At 53.1% G+C, this 22,650-nt stretch overlaps 1 protein-coding gene across 1 annotated transcript in view; it reads right to left on the bottom strand.

The window, feature by feature from the left end:
- Nucleotides 1–22,374, bottom strand: part of CTXN1 (cortexin 1) — an 89,535-nt gene extending 67,161 nt beyond the window's left edge. The window contains exon 1 of the mRNA XM_054013980.1: nt 22,256–22,374. The gene's annotated coding sequence lies outside the window, so the exon portion shown is untranslated. The remainder of the gene's footprint in view (nt 1–22,255) is intronic.
- Nucleotides 22,375–22,650: the final 276 nt, after the last annotated feature.

Below are 22,650 nucleotides of genomic sequence, written 5' to 3' on the forward strand. Positions count from 1 at the left end.
CTTTCTATTTTCCTCGGGAGGATTTGATTTCCCATCTGAAAGGACATCTAGTTGTCTCTAACCACCTTTTACTCTTTTGTTTAGCCCTGGTGGTGGGTTTTGATCCTGTTACTGTTTTTTTCTCTCATCAAGGCCCAGACTGCCCCTGCTGAGCCTAGTCGGGAGAGAGGCTCGTTGGTTCAGCGGCTCTGAGCTCTGCCTCCCCTGGCGGAAGGAGAACTGGCTTTGTTCTGCCCGGAGGCTGGGAGTGCTCTGAGGTTCAGCAGGAAGGAGGATTTGTATTCAGGTCACTCTGAAAGGGACGAACTGGATTGACAGAGTCATTCTCAGGGGCTGGGACTGGCTCATTTATAGATGAGTCTCCTGCACAGAATTCAGTATTTCAGTGCAAGCGAATCCAATTTGCTTGCCAGACAGTGTATCCAGAAGCAGCTGGGGCTTAGACGGGAAATGGATAATATTAAACAAACACAGAGGCAGCCATAAATGAACTGCATTACCCCCCGTGTGACACAATCAGCCCATTCTCACAGGCTCAAGTTTCCCAGTTACTGAACTCAGTCTGATCAAGGGCCTAAATTATTCAAGCCCAGTTGGCCAGACAGCCATCACTGAGCTGTAGGCAGGTGCCAGCAAAGAGCCAGCGGCTCTTCCCATCCCTTCCAGCAAGTGCCAAGAGCAGAGCTTGGAACCAGCATCTGGGTCTCACAGCACAACCCTCCCTTAGCTGAGGCTGCAGCGGGCCCAGCAACCTCTGTGCTGCGGTCCAGCCAGCCCCAGAGGGGCAGCGCACTGCCCTGAGTGGCGGGATGGAGGGGGAGGTTTACTGCGCCCTGTTTAAGCCCTTGAGGGGGACACTGGTGTTACTCAAACACCTATTTCCAACAGCTCATTCTGAAGCCAAGCCTGAGCGACAGAAGAAGGGGCCAGCCGGGGTAGCCCCAGAGAGGGTGGGAGTGGACAGGCTAAGCAGACGAATGCACGGGCTGTTACAAGGATCCAAACAGGTGGGAAAACACCCAAAGACGGTCAAACCAACCTCTCCTGGCTCCGTCTGCCCGGGGCTTGACTCTTGCCAAACCAGCCTCTAGTAATAATCCTAAAGGAATCAGTTGTGGCCAGAGGCATAGCCCTGCATGGCTAAGGATCTTGTTAGCAGAGCCAAGAGGAAGCAGACTGCCACCTCCCAAGGTCAGGGGCTGGGCAGTTTGTTGTTATGTGATTTATTCCAACCCTGTTGACGTTTCATGTGAAGGTAGGGCCTGGGGGGGGCAGGGAGGGCTGGTCCCCACAGGAAGGTGGGACCTGGGGGGCAGGGAGGGCTGGTCCCCACCGGAAGGTGGGACCCAGAGCCCAGAGTGGGTAGCCCCAGGTCATACAGGCCGTCTGTAGCAGAGCACGGCCCTGAGCCAGGGTGACTTTCAGGTCAGCTCTCTGGCCACTGGGCCGTGCCCCCTTGTGGTACCTTTTCCCCCTGCTCTCTAGTCCAGCCTCTCTCGCCACCCCACCTTGTGATTGAAGACTGGGGGCCAGAGCCTCAGTGGGTGTAAAGTGGCATAATGCCTTGGATGTCAACGCTGATTTACACCCTGGGGCTCTGGCCCAGTGTCAGGCTACCAGGAAGGGGGGTGAACAGCTGCCATCTCGGTGAGGCGCCCGGGGACACGTGGTTGCCAGCACAAGCACCTGTGCCAGGTGGAAGGCCAAGTGGGGACCAGGGCCGACGGAGGGGGAAAGCCGGTACAAATTACCGGGGCCCGGCTCCCCCCCTTGATTCGGCCCTGTTTAGCCAGTCCGCCCTTGCTGGGGGGCCCCAAATTTTTTTTCATTGGGGCCCGAACCCGCTCTCGGCAGCCCTGGGGCCCACTGCCTGACACCTGTATGGAGGCTGGCTGGGAAGCAGCCTTGACAGCAGCCCGTGTGTGCTGTCCGTGTCTGTGCCACACTGCCCTCTGCTGGACAGAGCATGACAGGCCCTGGGAGCCCTTGCCTGGACTGGCTGGGCTAGGGATGCAACATGCGTGGGGGTAGGAGAGGGCGTGTTATGAAACGGGAGGGCACCAGTTCTTTCCTCCATGCAGCTAGTGGACAGCAGTGATGTGTGCACGCCGCCCGGGACACCCCAGAGCTGCCAAGCAATGCAAAGGGAAATGAAGCCCGCGGGCTCAGCAGGATTTTCACCCTCTTGTGGTCATGCAGAGGGCAGCGTCCCCACACAGGCTGCACTCTCAGCCTCAGGACTAGCACTGAGGCTGCCCAGGAGTGACTGAAGAACCTTCCTCACCTGGCCGCTTGCTTTTCCCACAGCTTGTGGGTCCCAGGCATCTTGCTCAGGAATGAGGAGAGAGCCCAAAGCTGAATGCTGAGCTCCCACTGCCAGAGAGCAGGCAGAGCAGGCCCTCTCCGCCCACCCACTGCAGGGCACAGCATCCTGCTCCATCCACTTCCCAGCCGTCAAAACCGGACACGTGGCTAAACCAGGGGAGCCCAGCTCCCCACAGCGAACGTCCTGGGGAGAATCGCAGGATTGCTTTGTCTCACACACAAGCTGGGTTCTGCATGAACCCCTAGCAGAGCAGGCCTGTGGAGCTGCAGACAAACTACCACCAAGCAAGCCACTTCCCTCTGCCAAGGGCCTTCCTCATGAGCTCACACTAGAGTATCACCCTGGGGCTTCTTTGAGCAGCCAGCCCATATGCCAACCTGCGGGGGGAACTGGTCTGCCCAGCTAGGGCCGATAGGTCACATTGAGAGGTCAGGTTAGGGGGAAGGAGCCAACATGGAGCCTTGTCCTTGGCAGGTCATGGGCGATGTCCACAATTGAAGAAGGATGGTGATAAATTCGAGAAGGTTCCAGGGGTGCTGGAACTTTTATAATGGGGGGTGATGCTGATCAATACCATGGAAAGCACGTATTCGGTGTTTGCTATTACTACTTGGAGCCAACTCCCCTGCTCCCCCCAGCACCCCTAGTTCCAGCACCAGAGAAGAGCCACAGGAATGCTCAAAGGCCTGGAAAACCTGCCGTACAGTGAGACTCAAGGAAAGCGATCTGTGTAGTTTAACAAAGGGAAGGTTAAGGGGTGACTTGATCTGCCTCTATAAGTAACTGCATGAGGAACAAAAACTTGATACTAGAGGGCTCTAGCAGACAACGAGATCACAAGATCTAGTGGTTGGAAGCTGAAGTCAGACAAATTCAGACTCGCTGGAACAATTTCCCAAGGCCTGGGCTGGATTTTCTGTCTCTGGAAATCTCTAACTCAGAGGGGCTGCTCCAGTTCCAAGAGGGATGAATTGAGGGACGTGCCCAGGCCTGTGAGATGCAGGAGGCCAGACGGGATGATCACAGTGCTCCCTTCTGGCCTTGGATTCTGTGCAGCCACATGAGGTTATAATGGCTAGTGGCCGCTTGAGAGGAGAGGGCTCAGCAACCACTCCTGCACCCAGCTCCAGCCGAGCCTGCTCAGGCTCCTGAAAACATCTCGTTTGCATGCACAGCTGCCATAGCCAGCCCAGTGCCAATAGGGATCTAGGGGTCAGATTTTCAAATGCTAAGGAAATTCCATGCCTAACTCCCTTAGGTGCTTCTGGAACCATCCCTCCCCCCGACACACCCCCATCTGTGATGGGCTAGCCCAGATGAGATGGAGCCGTTTGAGGCAGGAGAGATCTGTCAGTCTGTCCTGGGTCTCCTTGGGGGCCAGTGTGAGCTCCCTGCCTAGCTATGCTCCGGACTGTCTGTGGATAGCGTAGGATGGGCTCCGCGCCCTGCTCCGAGGGGCTGGTTCAGTCAAGCAGGTCTCACATTTCCCACGTCCAGGCCCATGACCCAGAGCTGCTTTGGAGTCTCCCATTAACAGAGCGCGTCTCAGGCCCTCTCAAACACCAGGGCTGCTCCCAGACAGCAGTCACAGAGGGGGTGAGGCTGAGATGGGTGGCTGGCAGGAGCTGGGCAGTGGTGTAGTGGGTGAACGAAGGAGAAGGGACCACGCTACTGGAGCAGGGTGGAAGGGACACATGGGGGGCAGTCCGGAGAGTGGGACAGTGGCCAGGGATCTCACACAGCGCTTGGGCTTGGGGCAGGCTGCGGGGAGGGGGATGGGCTCTTGGGGTCAGGAGGGACTGGGAAGTGGTGCTGGGCCAGGGGATATGGCAAAACTTGCCACCGCAGGAGGGAGAGGGTAGGCTGGGGTCCAGCACGCGGCTGCTTCATGCACTGAGAGTGACTGCAACTTCTTCTACCAAGTGTGCTGGTTTCACAGTGACCTGCCCCGCTCACACCCCGCAGCTGGGAGATCTGGCCTGTCTCTTGTTACAGGTGTAGACTGCAAGCCCCTTGTGGGAGGGCATTTCTACCCTTGTACACTGGGAGCCCCGTCTCTGGCTGCAGCCCAAATAATCAACAGCAGCAATGCCCTGGTGGGGCCATTCTGAGTGTGCAGGACTTGGCCCTGGGAATCCAGCAGCCCTGCAGAGTCCGTGCACAGCTCAGGGCCAGGTATACGTCACAGCCCAGATCCAGCTGGCTTTGCCTTTCCTTCCTTTCAGTCTCACTGTCTCCATCCTATGGCCCCACACCAGCCCCCCTCCTGCCGGCCTCCCCAGAGCCCTTAGCACATCCCCCTTTGTTTCTGTAGCCCAGAGATACCTATTTAGTGATTGTGAGTCATGGTAACTAAGGCAACCTGTCTTTGCAGGGCGAGGATGAGCGAACAGCACCAACGCACTGACAACTCACCCTGTCACTTCTGTACAAAACACCAACAAGCTGCTGGGTCTCTGTTCCCTCCCAAAGCGAAAGGACCCACTGGCCCTGCCCAACTCTCTAGCTTGGGCCACCCCACCCATGGCCAGCCCTGAGCAATGAACCAGGCAGCAGGTCTGCAGGAATAATGGCATGAGGCCGGTAACCTGGGACTGCACGGTACGCACAGGGTCCGAGCTAAGGCTGTGTTGTTCTCAGGGGCAGGATTTCACTGCCACCAAAATAAATCTAGTTCAGACTTCAAGCAGTGTGGACAAGGCCTGAACTGCTGATGTAAAAACCAAGCAGGAGAAAAGGGAAAAAACATGAAAAATAAAGTAAAATCCGACCATCCTGGGCTTCTTATGTCTCTTTGCAAGTCATTGCTCAAGGATCTCGCCTTTAACTAGCTAACGAGCCCCGTGTGGCTGTGTCGCCCGCAGGGCCCCTACCCTGCTGAGACACCCAACGCTGTTAAGCACTGTGCACCACCTACAGCTTGGGTCTGGCTTCACGGGGAGCCCAAGGAAGGGAAAAGGCCCAGAGAAAGGCTGGCACTCCCATGGGAGGTTCACAGAGGCTCTTGTGTGTTTGTGCCTCTGTGTGTGTACACCTGTCTCCCCGTGTGTGTGTGTGTATTTGTTTGTGCCTACCTCTGTGTGTGGCTGTTGGGCGACAAGACGCCCAAGGGAAGGAACTGTTTTTCCCTGAAGGCCTTCGACGTATCTAGCTATTGGGGCTGGTGTTGTTGTTGGCCCATCACTCTGCTTTATTAGCTCTTGGATTTATTTATTTGTTTATTCTGATGCACTGATGAATTTATATGCTCAAAGCACTCCTTAGCATTTAACGATGCCGTCTCCAAGCAGAGACACCAGAGCTGCCTTTTGCCGCATCTTGCTGCCCGGAGAGGTTGGAGTGTCTGGCTAGTCCTCCTCCCCCCACCCCTGCCCAAGAGATTTGGGGAGGGGCAGCTCTTGATGGAAGTGGCAGAGGCGCCATCTGCCATGTCACTGGCCTTTACAGGCATCCTCCTCAGCCAGCAGTGATGATGTGAGGCACAGGTTACTGGCTCCTGGATGTGCTATGGCATGGTGTGAAATTAAGTTGCTCAGACAGCATGGTGATAAGCATGGGTGATAGATAGATAGAGGGGGGTGGATGGGGATAGATAGATAAGATCTGGAATGCAAAAATACACATGTATAAATATCCACTCGGTTGCTAAAATCAGAGTTGTTGACACAGTTACTATGCGTATAGGACCTATGGGTTTGCTGCCGAAGTGGAGGCCAGCAGAGGAAGCCCAAGTCACAAACCCCCCCTCTCAAGCTGTGCTGGCATCACTGGTAACACTGAAGTGTGAGATAAACAATTAAGTAACTGACAATGAGCCATGTTTATTTCAGCAGCTTCAAACCCTCCCCTCCCCAGGAAAAACAGCTGCATTTGCACAGGACAGACCTAGTGGGGGAAATGTGATTTTCCCGATTCAAGGCCGGCCTGGGATGCGGAGGAAGTGGAATCGTGTAACGCTGAAGTAGTTCATAACGAATGAATTCAGGGCAGGAGGTCAGATCACATGATCACAATGGTCCCTTCTCGCTTTGGAATCTATCAGTCTGTGAGACTCTTTTCAGCAGAGCAGCCCTCCCATGAAGCTAAAATATTCAAACCCGGGTGCCTAAAGCTTGGCATTGGGTTGCCAACCCTCCTGGATTGGCCAGGAGTCTCCCGGAATCAGCATCGATCTCCCAGTAGCTATTGAAAGCAATCCGGGAGATTTTAATAGGCCGCTAAAAGTCCGGTCGGTGGCGCAGCAGAGCTAAGGATCCCTGCCTGCTCTGGCTCCGCGTGGCTCCCAGAAGCGACTGGCATGTCCAGCTCCTATGCACAGGAGTGGCCAGGGGGTCTCTGTGCACTGCCCCCCCCCAACTCGGCAGCTCCCATTAGCTGAGAACCATGGCCAATGAGAGCTGTGGGGGCGGCACCTGAGGGTGGGGGCAGCGTGCAGAGCCGCCTGGCCACCTCCGAACCTAGGTAAGCGCCGCCCAGAGCCTGCACCCCTCACTCCCTCCTGCACTCCAACCCCCTGCCCCAGCCGAGGGCCCCCTCCCACATCCAAACTCCGCCCCCCAGTGCCCACACCCCAAACCCCCTCCCGCACCCCAAGCCCATCCCAGTCCTGATCCCCCTCCCACACACAAACTCCCTCCCAGAGCCCACACCCCAGCCCCCTTCTGCGCCCCAACCCCCTGCCCCAGTCCAGAGCCCCCTCCCACACTCCGAACTCCTCAGCCTCACACACCCCCAGCCCAAAGTCCACACCCTCTCCTGCACCCAAACCCCTAAGCTCCACTCCCAGCCCAGAGCCTGCACCCCAACCCCCTGCCCCAGCCTGGTGAAAGTGAGTGAGGGTGGGAGAGAGCGATGGAGGGAGGGGGAATGGAGTGAGCGGGGGCAGGGCCTCAGAGAAGGGGCAGGGCAGGGGCATGGCATCGGGGATGTGGGGGGCAAGGGTGTTTGGGTTTGTGTGATTAGACAGTTGGCAACCTTAGTTTGGCAGCGAACTCCTCCACACCAAGCACCTCAGTTCTGATCTCTAGCAGTACGAAGCTCCTGTTGACGTCCATCGGTGAGAGCTTTCCTGGCACAAGGGCTGTGCCCGCTGGGCCCTGCATAGCACTGACTGGCTGAGAAGAGGTGCATGCAAAGAATGGTGAGCGAGGCCTGAGATCCAAGTGCTGCTTAACACCCCCAGGTCCACATGAGCGTGGTAAACTCCTCATTGGTCAGGGATATGCCCTGGGAATGACTGAACTGAACTCTTCCCTGTGAGGGTAACTAGTTTAACCTGCCCCACATGAAAGCAAAGCAGCATGCAGTCCCAGGGCACTTCCAGACTCTCCCTAAGCCCACCACCAACTCTTTGCAAAGAAATAACAGCTACAAATATATAAAGTAGGAGGAGATGGGCTCCGTCAGCCACTGCTTCCCGCACAGCCCACTGCTCTCCGAGCTTCCCGCACAGCCCACTGCTCTTGCCAGCTCACCTGAGTTTTATCATGAGTCATGGGATATTTGGTGTTTTTCTTAAAGCCCCTGCTCCTGGAGGCAGGTGATTATATGAGAATTTCAGCTTTCACAACAGAAAGGTAAATTTCTAGCTTGTGAATGTTGAGTCTGAACTTTTGATGAGCTTAAACTTAACCCAAACTTGATGTCTCTGTCTGAACTTTTAATCAAAGCTCTGACCTGCGAACTACTCATGACACCCCCCTCCCCTTAAGTAGCCATCTCCCCTTTTCTCTACTTAATTTACCTTTTAACTTGTTTTATCCTGTAGAATCTTGATTGATTATGCATGACCATTATGATCTGTTAATCACTTTGTTTACTTCTGTGTATAAATATTGATGCTCACCCCAATAAACTTGCCACACTTACTCTGAAGCCTTTCAAGCTAAGGATAGTGTGAGCCCGTTGATCAACGAATTGGTGTCTGGTCTCTGACAGATTGTGAGCCCCATACCAACTCCGCACGAACTCGGGTGCTGGAGAGGTGAGTAAGGACATGCTTTTTACCTAACATGAGTGTGGAGAAAACCTGGATAACATGACCTGCTAAAGGCGCAGCCACCAGAAGGCAAAGCAAAAGACACAACATTTACTAGTGCTAAAAGTCTCATGATTTTTAAATCATTCCCATGACCTGGGGGGGTGGGGTGTCTGGCTCCTGAGACTGAGACTCCCCCAGGCCTGGGGCTAGGCTGCTGTTTATAAACCCCCTATTTCCCAGGAGGCCTTGCCAGGAGCTGGGACTATGAATATGGCTGCCGTGCTGAGCTGGGCTCTCCTGGATCTCACAGACTCCTTGGCTGGGAGCTGTCAAGCCTGGCCTTGTCCCTGGCCCTGAGGGGAGAGGAAAGTCCAAGCTCAGCCTGGTCCCAGAGTGCCAGAGCCCAGCCCTAGGACATGGACTGTCTGGCACAAAGCCTGCACCCCCTCTTCCCATCGGCAACAGGCTGCCCCCTCTCCAGCACATGGGGCTTTGGCTGGGCCCTGGAGGGAGGGCTCCCCATAGGGTCTGCCTGTCCCTCCCAGCCAGCACTGAGGAAGCAGGGCCTGGGACCAGCCCTTAGCCAGGGCCAGCTCCTCAGCTGGTGTAGGTCAGCACAGCCCCACTGAGGTCAATGGAGGGCTCTCGGTTTGAGCAGCTGAGGAGCGGTACTAGGAGGCAGCAGGGGACATGCCTGGGAGGTGGCTCTCCCCAGGCAAGGGAGGGGCATGGTTCCACCTTCCCTTACTGGGAGCTGGGAGCAGGAAGAGAGTGCTCTGTAGTAAAGATCCTTGTTTGCTGTGTTGATTTCACATGCACCACAGAGCCAGAGAGGCATTTCTCTGCAGCACTGGACCGAATAACAATGGGCTTCTCTTTGTGAGCCGTTCCGGAGACATGGTGACCTGATGATAACGACCCGCAATAGACACAGCTAAACCCTGCTGAAGAATACATATTATGTATTAGAATAGCAGTTATACACCCAAATTGGCCTGTACCTTTAGTATCATCCTGAACACTTGTGCTAAGTATGCCAGAACCCTTGCATTAGCTGCAGTAAGCCTTGGCTTGGATAGATAGGAAAACTGCTGGTATCAGGACAGATGATCATTTCTTCATCACAACAGGAAAGGAGCTGCCCATACAAACCTAGGAGGTGCCTTCATCCCCTTAGTACCCGAAACGGCTACACTCAGAACAAAGGTAAGGTGCATCGTAACTCAGACTGCAAAGGGTGCACCATGGTACCAAAACAAACAGGGCAAAAAGCCACCTAGCTAAATGATGTATGCGGTACCCTTTCCTACTACCCAAGCAGGTGTGAAAGGCTCCAGGGGCGTAGCTTTGGGGAGCACACCTGAGTAAGGTGAATGTAACAGGATGCTGCACAGGACGGCTCTTCGGAGACTGGTATCGTACAGAATCTTTCCCCTGTACCATCTTCATAAACCTGCCTGACACTGGTTATTTGGTCTCTTGAATGTATTTCATAGGAAAATAACGAACCCAAGCGTGGCCAAGCACTTGACTATCCAATTTATCAACAATAACATAGACATGCTCAGATTCCTCAGGCCTTCGAAGGTTCCGAGTGAGCCGGGGCCCTGTTCCTGGCCATTCTCCACAGCTCCTGCCACCAGCCTTTGGCAAGCCCCAGTGATCCCAGCTCCTGCCAGGCCCAGCTGGTGCCACAAGGAGTCCGTAAGGAGCCCAACAACTCAGCCTGCCACCAAATGAGGCGCCTGTTGCTGCATCCCTATTCAATGCAAAGCTCTGCATGAGTTAATATGCATACCTGGGAATAATTTGCATACCCCTGCATAACCTGACATTTCAGTTAGAAAAAACATTGTGCAGGGATGTAGTGCGAAGGGAGCGCTCCATCCACCTGCAGGGATGAGGCAAACGTCCCCCATATTCTGCCCGGACGGCTGCTGTCGGAAGGGGCCCTGCACAGGGTGCTCAGACTGCAACACCTGAGCCGGGCTAGTAGGACACTTTGCCTGCAGGGTCCGTACAGCTCCTCAGGACATGGAGTTGGGGCCTCATGTTTGTTCCAGTTCTGCCCACACAAGGCAGGAGAGAGGGGCGGGGGGGCTCAGCGAGGAGCAAGAGCAAAGTGCCTGGTGCTCACACCGTCAGGGACATGCCCAGAGCACACCTAGGTCGGTAGCATGGACTTCCCGGGAGCTGGCTGGGTCCCTCTCACAGAATCATACAGAGTCAGGATCCAGCCACAGGTCCCGGCTGTCTGGGCACCACTGAGCAGCGTCTGGTCAATGCACCTTGGGCACAGCCCCTAGGGCTCTGTGCCTCTGGGCACCAATGGGCAGCATTGGGCACAGCCCCCAGGGCTCTGTGCCTCCGTGCACCACTGGGCAGCATCTGGTCAAGGCACCCTGGGCACAGCCTCCAGTCTCCAAAACCCATACTTTCTCCCCTTGCTGTTTTAGGATCCACTGGGCTATAGAGAATGCAAGTGGTGTTAATTCAGGTGTGAACACGGCCTGGTTCCCCATAAAGCTTGTCCGGCCCAAAGGAGAAGGGACTTTCCCCAGCTGTCCCTCCCCGCTGAGCACTCCAAACAGCTCACTTAGCACCTGGACAGGCCATGGCCCAGGTCAGAGGAGCAGGTGAAAATTCAGGATGCAGACAGCTCCCTCCATTGACCTGTCAGATCTTCCCCCAAGGCCAGAACTGCCAACTACTACTGCTAGTACTAGGCAGGAAGTTCAAACACCAGCACTCAGACCACGTAAAATCATGAGACTGACCAAAGATTGGGAGGCTTTTTTTTTAAAAGATGAACCCTGTTTTGTAGTCTGCAGTTCTGAGTGACCTTCCCCTTCTCCCGCCACGTGTGTCCAGTCACACAGTGTCACCAGCTCCCAACACACGTCAGCCCTTGCTCCAGGAGCTCCAAGTAGAGGGCTGTCCGAGGTCTGGGCCCATTTGTGCTGGGTGCTGTACAGAGTAAGGCAGTCCCAGCCTGCAGCCTAGTGCACAGTACAGTGACCCCTGCTGGCCACCTACAGGTGACAGGCTCTATAGCTCAGCAGAATCCTGAGGCAGCCAATTTGCTAATGTAGGATGATGATGAGGCACCTGCGAGAAGATGGTGCTTTCTGCAGAGTTACGTTGATTAAATCGAGTTCAGAGCTTTTGGGAGCTCACACAGGCTGGGTCTTCCATTCGGTGGACACACACACATGCACACACACACACACACACACACGCACACACGCTGCTCTCCACCTCAAACCCCCTCTCTCCTAAAGCTTTCTTTCCATCCTGTTCTTAAAGGCACAGCTCCAATTATCCAAAATACAAGCATCACAAATGCAATTTACAAATATTATGAACACAACATCCAAATGCTCTTCTAAACACCGTTTTTGCAATATAAAAACATGCCAACAATCATCTTTAAATTAAGATCTCAACCTACATTATCTCACACCCCACAGGGCATCAGCTAGGAGGGAACCCAGACCTCTCTAATCCACAGAACTGATCATGGCCCATTAGGAGTAACTGGTGGAGACAAGCACGCTGTTATCTCTGTGGCCCGGCCCATACAAGGAGACAACACACACATTCTAAGTAGGTTACACAACTTTTTATGAGATAGCACTAGAATGATGGCCATCGGTATTCCTTGTTTCTTTCCCTAGCTCTGGGAGCAGAGTGTGGCCTCATGCTTACCACCAGATTAGCCAACTATAACAGGACTCTTAAGAACATAAGAACGGCTATACTGGGTCAGACCAAAGGTCCACCAACCTATCCACCGACAACCAATGCCAGGTGCCCCAGAGGGAGTGACCTAACAGGTAATGATCAAGTTATCTCTCTCCTGCCATCCATCTCCACCCTCTTGACAAACAGAGGCTAGGGACACCATTCCTTACCCATCCTGGCTAATAGCCATTAATGGACTTAACCTCCATGAATTTATCTAGTTCTCTTTTAAACCCTGTTATAGCCCTAGCCTCCACAATCGCCTCAGGCAAGGAGTTCCACAGGTAGACTGTGTGCTGTGTGAAGAAGAACTTCCTTTTATTTGTTTTAAACCTGCTGCCCATTAATTTCATTTGGTGACCCTTAGTTCTTATATTATGGGATATTCTCTGTCTTATTCTCTATCCCTTTTTTAATGATTCCTAACATCCTGTTTGTTTTTTTGACTGCCGCTGCACTCTGCGTGGACGTCTTCAGAGAACTATCCATGATGACTCCAAGATCTCTTTCCTGATTAGTTGTAGCTAAATTAGCCCCCATCATATTGTATGCATAGTTGGGGTTATTTTTTCCAATGTGCATTACTTTACATTTATCTACATTAAATTTCATTTGCCATTTTGTTTCCAATCACTTAGTTTTGTGAGATCTTTTGAAGTTTTTCACAGTCTGCTTTGGTCTTAACTATCTTGAGCAGTTTAGTATCGTCTGCTAACTTTGCCACCTCACTGTTTACCCCTTTCTCCAGATCATTTATGAATAAGTTGAATCGGATTGGTCCTAGGACTGACCCTTGGGGAATACCATTCCATTCTGAAAATTTACCATTTATTCCTACCCTTTGTTCCCTGTCTTTTAACCAGTTCTCAATCCATGAAAGGATCTTCCCTCTTATCCCATGACAACTTAATTTACGTAAGAGCCTTTGGTGAGGGACCTTGTCAAAGGCTTTCTGGAAATCTAAGTACACCTTGTCCACTGGATCCCCCTTGTCCACATGTTTGTTGACCCCTTCAAAGAACTCTAATAGATTTATACCTGCCTCTGGAGATTTCCATTACTTGCATCTGAAGAAGTGAGGTTCTTACCCACGAAAGCTTATGCTCCCAATACTTCTGTTAGTCTCAAAGGTGCCACAGGACCCTCTGTTGCTTTCTATAGATTAGTAAGACATGATTTCCCTTTACAGAAACCATGTTGACTTTTGCCCAATAATTTATGTTCTTCTGTGTGTCTGACAATTTTATTCTTTACTATTGTTTCAACTAATTTGCCCAGTACTGACACCAGTCTGTAATTGCCGGGATCACCTCTAGAGCCCTTTTTAAATATTGGCGTTAAATTAGCTATCTTCCAGTCATTGGGTACAGAAGCTGATTTAAAGGACAGGTTACAAACCATAGTTAATAGTTCCACAATTTCACATTTGAGTTCTTTCAGAACTCTTGGGTGAATGCCATCTGGTGACTTGTTACTTTTAAGTTTGTCAATTAATTCCAAAACCTCCTCTAGTGACACTTCAATCTGTGACAGTTCCTCAGATTTGTCACCTACAAAGGATGGCTCAGGTTTGGGAATCTCCCTAACATCCTCAGCCGTGAAGACTGAAGCAAAGAATCCATTTAGTTTCTCCTCAGTGGCTTTATCATCTTTAAGTGCTCCTTTTGTATCTCAATCGTCCAGGGGCCCCACTGGTTGTTTAGCAGGCTGCCTGCTTCTGATGTACTTAAAAAATATTTTATTACCTTTTGAGTTTTTGGCTAGCTGTTCTTCAAATTCCTTTTTGGCTTTTCTTATTACATTTTTACACTTAATTTGGCAGTGTTTATGCTCCTTTCTATTTGCCTCACTAGGATTTGACTTCCACTGTTTAAAAGATGCCTTTTTATCTCTCACTGCTTCTTTTACATGGTTGTTAAGCCATGGTGGCTCTTTTTTAGTTCTTTTACTGTGTTTTTTAATTTGGGATATACATTTAAGTTGGGCCTCTATTATAGTGTCTTTGAAAAGTGTCCATGCAGCTTGCAGGGATTTCACTCTAGTCACTGTACCTTTTAATTTCTGTTTAACTAACCTCCTCATTTTTGCATAGTTCCCCTTTCTGAAATTAAATGCCACAATGTTGAGCTACTGAGGTGTTCTTCCCACCACAGGGATGTTAAATGTTGTTATATTACGGTCACGATTTCCAAGCAGTCCTGTTTTAGTTACCTCTTGGACCAGATCCTTTGCTCCACTCAGGACTAAATTTAGAATTGCCTCTCCCCTTGTGGGTTCCCGTACCAGCTGCTCCACTTTAAATGCAGTCATTTAAAATATCGAGACATTTTGTATCTCCATTTCGTCATTGAAATCCCCCACTATTATTGAGTTCTTTATTTTGATAGCTTCTCTAATCTCCCTTAGCATTTCATCGTCACTATCACTGTCCTGGTCAGGTGGTCAATAATAGATCCCTACTGTTATATTCTTATTACAGCATGAAATTACTATCCATAGAGATTCTATGGAACATGTGGCTTCATATAAGATTTTTACTTCATTTGATTCTACATTTTCTTTCACATATAGTGCCACTCTCCCCCCTCCACCCCCACACGACCTGTTCTGTCCTTCTGATATATTTTGTACCCCTGAATGATTGTGTCCCATTGATTGTCCTCACTCCACCAGGTTTCTGTGATGCCAATTATATCAATACTCTCCTTTAACATGAGGCACTCTAGTTCACCCGTCTTATTATTTAGACTTCTAGCATTTGTGTACAAGCACTTTAAGAACTTGTCACTGTTTATTTGTCTGCCCTTTTCTGATGTGTCAGATTCTTTTTTATGTGAATGTTTCTCATCTGATCTGGCCCATACTTTATCCTCTTCCATCCTCTCCTCCTGAATAGAGCCTAGAGAATCTCTATGAATAAACACTCCTCTAAGAGAAGTCTCTGTCCAATCCATGTGCTCCTCTGCAGCAATTGGCTTTCTCTCATCTCTTAGTTTAAAAACTGCTCTGAAACCTTTTTACTGTTAAGTGCCAGCAGTCTGGATCCACTTTGGTTTAGGTGGAGCCCATCCTTCCTGTATAGGCTCCCCCACCCCAAAAGTTTCCCCAGTTCCTAATAAATCTAAACCCCATCTCTCTACACCATCGTCTCATCCACGCATTGAGACTCTGAAGCTCTGACTGCCTACCTGGCCCTGCGTGTGGAACTGGGAGCATTTCTGAGAATGCCAGCATAGAGGTCCTGGATTTCAGTCTCTTTCCTAGCAGCCTAAATTTGGCCTCCATAGAATCATAGAATATCAGGGTTGGAAGGGACCTCAGGAGGTCATCTAGTCCCACCCCTGTGCTCAAAGCAGGACCAATCCCCAACTAAATCATCCCAGCCAGGGCTTTGTCAAGCCTGACCTTAAAAACCTCTAAGGAAGGAGATTCCACCACCTCCCTAGGTAACCTCCCTAGCTTCACCACCCTCCTAGTGAAAACGTTTTTCCTAATATCCAACCTAAACCTCCCCCACTGCAATTTGAGACCATTACTCCTTGTTCTGTCATCTGGTACCACTGAGAACAGTCTAGATCCATTCTCTTTGGAACCCCCTTTCAGGTAGTTGAAAGCAGCTATCAAATCCCCCCTCATTCTTCTCTTCTGCAGACTAAACAATCCCAGGGCGTCTCTCCTACCCTATGTCATTGGTACTTACATGTACCACAACCACCGGCTCCTCCCCAGCATTACACATAAATCTATCTAGATGTCTTGAGAGATCCGCAATCTTCACACCAGGCAGGCAAGTCACCATATGGTTCTCCTGGTCATCACAAACCCAGCTATCTATGTTTCTAATGATCGAATCTCCCATTACTAACACCTGCCTTTTCCTAATGACTGGAGTTCCCTCCCTTGGAGAGATAACCTCAGTGAGAGAGGATACCCCAACACCATCTGGAAGGAGGATTCCAACTATGGGAAGGTTTCCCTCTGCTCCCGTTGACTACTCTCCTTCCCTGAGCCTTTCATCCTCCTTAACAGCGCAGGGGCTGTCTGACCAGAGGTGGGACAAATCTACAGTGTCCTGGAAAGCCTCATCAACATACCTCTCTGCCTCCCTTAGCTCCTCCAGTTCCACCACCCTGGCCTCCAAAGCCCATACGCAGTCTCTGAGGGCCAGGAGCTCCTTGCACCGAATGCACACATACGCCACCTGCCCACGGGGCAGGTAATCATACATGCTGCACTCAGCGCAATAAACTGGATAGCCCCCACTCTGCTGCTGGGCTTCTGGCTGCATTCTCTCCTACAGCTGCCTAGGTTACTGACAGGGGTTTTTGTTTAAATCAAGACATTTTGATTATAGTTTAGTTTAAAGGTTTTACAGATGGCAAGTGGGCAAAGTCACCCCCTTCCCAAACTCCCTCTCGAAACTCCCTGGTCGCTGACTCATGGCTTTATAAAGCCCTGGCCTCCCTGATAGCCCCGCCCCCTGACTAAGGCTCAGCCATTGAACAAAGGCTTCTAGATTTCAAAACCTTGTTTAGAAGCTCACAGCTTCCAATTGCCGGCCACAGCACACAGTCCTTTAAACAAACAAACACACAGACAGACAAACACAAGCTCAGCACACAGCAAGTAACCCCCAAACTCTTGTTTGCAGGGTCTGCTGTGTGCCGCCCTTCGCATCCGGGAATGTTTCACCTTCACCGTGTGCTGGCTGATGTAAATGACTGGACAAGATGCAGAGAAATGGAGAATCATGACCCCAGTTTGAAGCAGTTGGCAGGGTAACAGATGCACTGTCATCTTCCTGAGTCTGCAGGCAGATGGCGCCCATTCCTCTGCCACTCACAGCTGTGCTAAGCAGCCTGGAGTGATACTCTGAGGTTGGTCCCATGCTCAGAGTCCTGTGGGCAGCACTGAAACTTTGATTGTTCGGGTCAGTTTTGCGCTGCAGACTGCACAGCTTGAAAAAGCTTTGAGCAACAGTAAAGGCAGCCACTGGGGTTACTCGTGGGACCCAAATGTAACAGCTGCTGGGGAATGGCAAGCTTTCGCGGGTAAAAACCCCACTTCTTCAGCTGCATGGAGTGAAAATTACAGATGCAGGCATAAATATACTCACACTGGTTCTCCACTTGTAAGGTAACTCCCTTCTCTTCATGTGTCAGTATATTTATGCCTGCATCTGTAACTTTCACTCTATGCATCTGAAGAAGTGAGGTTTTTACCCACGAAAGCTTATGCCCAAATAAATCTGTTAGTCTTTAAGGTGCCACCAGACTCCTTGTTGTTTTTGTGGATACAGCCTAACAGGGCTACCCCTGATACAAGTAGACAAGGAACACCCAGCTGGTGATGGGGAAAGGAAAAGGGGGCAGGACGGACGGGGGGAGGGAACAGGGCAGATTCTGAAAGGTCACTTGGATCTTGCATGGAGGGGGAATATCAGGATGGGGGGAGAGCTGGAGCACAGAGCCTGTCACTGCTCCTGTCACCCAAAGGCTAGCAGCAACACGCTGTAGCGGGGGAGGGAGGAGCAAGGTCTGGGTACAGGAGGGAAGGGAGGGGGTGAAGCGGCCACACTCAATAACCAGCCAGGCAGGCAGGTGGATGCTGATCGGAGCAGGCCACGAGGAGCCAGGAACAGCAGGGTGCTGACATCCAGCATCAGTTAAATGCCAAGAAGCTGAGGAACGGATGCGGGGAGCCCAGGGTTCAGCCGGCTGTGAAGGAGGAGCTACCCACATGGGGCTGGTGAAGTGCTCATGGTGGAGATGCTGGGTGCATGTGACCCCAAGATCCTGTGACTCCAGTTCAGGCTGCGGTAGCTGGTTTGGTCTCTGGTTGCAGAATGCTCTGCATTTGGCCCAGGAAGCCCGGCTGCACCGAGCACCGCCTCCCGCCCCCAGCTCTGGCCGCTCACAGCCCTTCCCAGAGCCAGCCCCCCGGGCACCACCTCCCAGACACCTGAAAGGGCAATCCTGGGCAGCACAGCGCAGTCAGACACTGCAACACCTGTTCTGTGCCAGAGGCTCTCTGGGCAGAGTTAGCACAAAGAGCAAGGGGCAGACAATGGAGAAAAAAATTCATCTGGGGGCCATGAACACAGGGCTCAGCCCAGAGGGCCTGATCCGGCCTCACTCACCCAGCTTCTCATCAGGGAGACAGTGCAGCCTCTGCTGATTCCCAGGCAGGCCTGCAGCGCCTGGGCTGGAGAGCAGGAATCAGGCCCGATTCAAAGGCACTGCAAATTGGGAACACTCCTTGGTTCAAATATTTCCCGGATGAAGCTGGGGAGAGGCCCCCAGTGAGAGCCCTGCAGCCTGGGGTCTCCATCCCCCTAGGCCAGGGACAGCGCAGGCCATGACTGGGCAACTTTCCCCAGCCCTGCAGTTGCCACTGCCACTGTAACCCTGACCAGTCCCTGTGGCCAAGGCAATTCTTGGCCTTTCTGTCAATAAGAGGATTACTTAGGAATGATTCTGGGGCAAGTCTCTGGCCAGTGCTGTACAGACTAGGTGTCCACATGGTCCCTCCTGGCCTTGGGATCGATGACTCTATGAGAGGCCAAGCTATGCTGGGGCCCCTTGCCCAGCGGGGACTGCACTTACACTGCCCCAGCACACACACAGAAACGTGCTTCCTCATCATTGACCTGGCCTGGCCCTGGTGCCCTGCATCCCGCATCCAGCCCGTGAGCTGACCAGAATCCTGCCACCCCCAGCCCTTTCTTATCTCCCAGACCTGTAACTCTCTAGTTAAATGACGCAGCTCCCGCTCAGGGCTGGAAGGAAGCATCCTCATGGCTGTTAAGTTCCCCTCTGCATCTTAGATTAAGGATCCCTGGTCCAACAGGTTTCCATGTAGGAATATTTGCAGTAAACCCAAGTGCTGCTCCCAGACTCCTGACAACGTTTTCTTCTGAGGAGCAGCTGCTAGGAAACACTGACTCCACATTTACTGAGTTGGCAACCAGGGGTAATTCACACCCATGCCTGCACGTGTTCCCCACATCAGCCTCATGCTACCCCCTCCAGGGCCACAGCTGGGATCAGTCACTGCAACCAGAAGTCTTTGCTTCAGTGCCCCCCACACTGGCACAGGCAATCCTGGACATCAGGCAGCGAGTGGCCCATGGCCCCAGGCGTGCCGCCATGCCCTCTGCTGGTAGCCACTCTCTGGTGGCTGGTGGAGGGGAGAACTGCAGCCGTCTTTGCTGGGAGATGAGCAGGATTGAGCTGCTGCATGAGCTGCATGCCTTGCTGCTATGCCAGCGTGGTGGGGGGGAGGTGGGGGCTGGCTGCAGTGGCTTGTTAGTACCTCCTTGTGGAAGGGCAAGATGCTTCCTCTGCAGAAAAACTGGGCAGAGCCTTGCTCAGGAGGCCAGCTGTACCCACTGCCAGGCTCTGCAGGTACCCGCAGTGCGGGGGAGGGGGGGCTGAGAGGGAGCTGGTGGGTTAGTGGGGCACAGAACGCATCCACAGAGGCTCTGCGGTGCAGGGCTCTGCCCAGCCAAAGCACTCTGGATGTGTGAGCAGGTGCCTTGCTGAGCTCCATGCAGAGTGACAGACCCCCACAGACAGGAAAGGAGAGATCCTTTCACTCCCAGCTGGGGCAGAGACCTTCCAGCACCTGAGCCTGGTACCCCGGGCTGGCAAGCGGGCTGGGGTGGGGAGGAAGGTCCCAGCCCTGCCGAGGATCTTGAGGAAAGGTGGGAGACCCTCCGACTGTCTGCCAATGGAGAGCGAGTGGCTGTGAGCTGGGACTGTGCTAACTGTGGGATACTGGAGATGCCAGACGTGCTTTCAGCACAGCCTGGAGAAAGAGGCTTCTCTGGGGACCTCATGTACAAAGGGAACATCGGCCCGTCTCCCCAGACCCTAGGGCTGCACACCCACCATACACACACCACCCCCACTGGCATTCAGCAGCCACCTCCTCTTCCTCACGCTGACCAGAATGCCACCTTGGCGAGCAAGCAAATGTCCTGAGACAGCAAAACAACTGACATATGCAACTGCATCATCCCACCAGGGTCTGCCCTGACCCCCGCTGAAATCAACAGCCAAGTCCCTTGCCTGCATGCTGCACTTGTGGGGTCACCAGCCTGCACTGTAACCAGGAACTCTTGTACCACCCATATGGGCTTGGACATTCCTGGGAGCAGGAGCATGTCCCCCGAGGGCCTGCAGGCCAGCTGCCAGCTTTGCTGAGTCTGAGGCTTATGTCCCAGACTGACAATTGCAGAACAAGCAGAAATGATGCAAGTCAGGTTCAGGGCCGGCTCCAGGGTTTTGGCCGCCCCAAGCAGCCAAAAAAAAAAAAGGCCGCGATCGCGATCTGCGGCGGCAATTCGGCAGGAGGTCCTTTGCTCCCAGCGGGAGTGAGGGACCGTCCGCCGAATTGCCGCCGAATACCTGGACATGCCGCCCCTCTCCGGAGCGGCTGCCCCAAGCACCTGCTTGCCAGGCTGGTGCCTGGAGCCGGCCCTGGTCTCTCTAGAGAGCAGCTGGGGTGATGGTCTGGCACAGGGGGGAAGAGTCAGGATGAGACGGACAGTGCAGGAGGGCGGAGACCCCAGAACAAACCCGTTCTTCACCATGCACTGGCAACAGGGCACCCCTATTAGCCTACGGAGAGAAAAGCTTTAGGACAGATTTATGGTGACTTGACACCGAGGAGAGCACAGAACTGCTCCTGCAAACGGAGAGCTGATTTGGGGATCAGCCTGGGGGAGGCAGGGTGCCTGGGAGCGTGTTCTTTCACCACCCTGCCCAGTCCTTCAGAACTTGCAGCAATTAAAAAAAAAAACATTTTCCCAATAAACCCCCACATCAGATGCGGTTTCTGGTGATCCTGCGGGGAGCTCAGCTAGCCAGGCTCTCTCCTTCCAGCCTTGGGTTGTTGCAACTGGGATTTCAGCTGGCTCTCCTTGCAAAGCCCTGGCATGAGCAGCGCTAGTGCACATAGAATCATAGAATCATAGAATATCAGGGTTGGAAAGGACCTCAAGAGGTCATCTAGTCCAACCCCCTGCTCAAAGCAGGACCAATTCCCAACTAAATCATCCCAGCCAGGGCTTTGTCAAGCCTGACCTTAAAAACCTCTAAGGATGGAGACTCCACCACCTCCCAGGCCAGACTCCCAGGCCAGACTAGCCTGGCATTGCCAGTCGGCCTTACTGGCTACACATGTTCCTGCTCGCCTGTGGTTCCTACAGGATCTGTCATTGACAGCTTTTAAACTCGGCCAGATCCTCTTCTGTTTTAAGGCTTTAAACAGAATGCTCCTCTTGGTCCTGCACCTCCATAGGAATCAGTACATTTATTTTACTTGTGATCTTTACCGTTTGTGAAATTAAACTACTTGATAAAAAAGTTTCCCACATTCCATACAGGTTCTACTGAGCCCACAGACCGGGTGGTTTTCAAAAAACATTGGTAGCAGCACCCGGAACTGGACCCAGTCCGAGACACACACCTCCCAGGTAGATCTAAGAACCCAGCAGAAACTGCATCGTTTTACTTCTTTCCAACTGGCTACATGCTGAACATTCCTGACGACTCCTGCGGCTTTAGCCTCCAGACTTTTGGGGAATATCAGATAATGATTAAGAATTTTTTTAAACCGCAGGAACTATGTAATAATTTCTTAACTAACGGGAGATTATTCCCGGCTGTTTGCCCTGAGACGGTTCAGTTTGTTAGTATGTTTTATAACTTTGCACATCAACCATGTGATCGGTACATTGTACAGATGTAAACATGAATCAATAATAAACAATCAATACCCAGTAATCCCGCCGCGGTTCGGAGTTGGAGTAAGGGCGCTTTACAGGGAAGCAGAATCCGTCCCTGTGGCAGGGAACTGGCTCACTAATGAAATGCACCGAGCGCTGCTCACGGCATCATGATTTCACCTGACAGCGGCTTTTAAGTCCTGGCCCCGGGCGGCCAGCGAGCACCGCACGTTGGTTCAGCCTCAAAGCGACCTGGACAGGACCGAACCGAACTTCACCTGGGGCGAGTCGCCGCTGATCTGACAACACCAGGCGCCGGACCTCCCCGGCACCGAGCCGCCGGCTGTGGCAGGAGAGCAGGCGCCAGCCCAGCGCCGCGGGGAGCTCCCTGCCCCGGGCAGCCCTGGGCATCCCCTGCCCGCCCTCCCGCTCGTGGACAGTGCCGCGCCCTGCCGCTGGGAGCGGCCCTTACCTGCCTGGGGCTCGGCTCCGGCTCGGCTCCTCGCGCGGGTCCCTCCGGCGCAGCGCCCAGCAAGGCTGGACCGGGCAGCGCTGACACGGAGGCGAGCTCCGAACGCAGCGTCTCCGGCTCCTGGCGCAACACGCCCCGGCTGGGCTGCCAGGCTCGGGGGTTTGAATTCCACCAGCCGCTCCTGATTGGCTCGCGGGGACTAGCCAAGGGGGGCGGTGGCACAGCGGGGGGGAGGGGTGTGGTGGGTCTGCGGTGGGGGGGACAAGGGGGTGTGGTGGCGTTGCGGGGGGAGGGCGACGGTGTGTGGTGGCGGGGCGGGGACAGAGGGTGTGGTGGGGCTGCGGGGGGGGCAAGGGGGTGTGATGGCACAGCGTGGGGTGGCGCTGCGGGGGAGG

Source organism: Malaclemys terrapin, chromosome 24, assembly GCF_027887155.1.
Source record: "Malaclemys terrapin pileata isolate rMalTer1 chromosome 24, rMalTer1.hap1, whole genome shotgun sequence".
Classification (NCBI taxonomy): domain Eukaryota; kingdom Metazoa; phylum Chordata; order Testudines; family Emydidae; genus Malaclemys; species Malaclemys terrapin.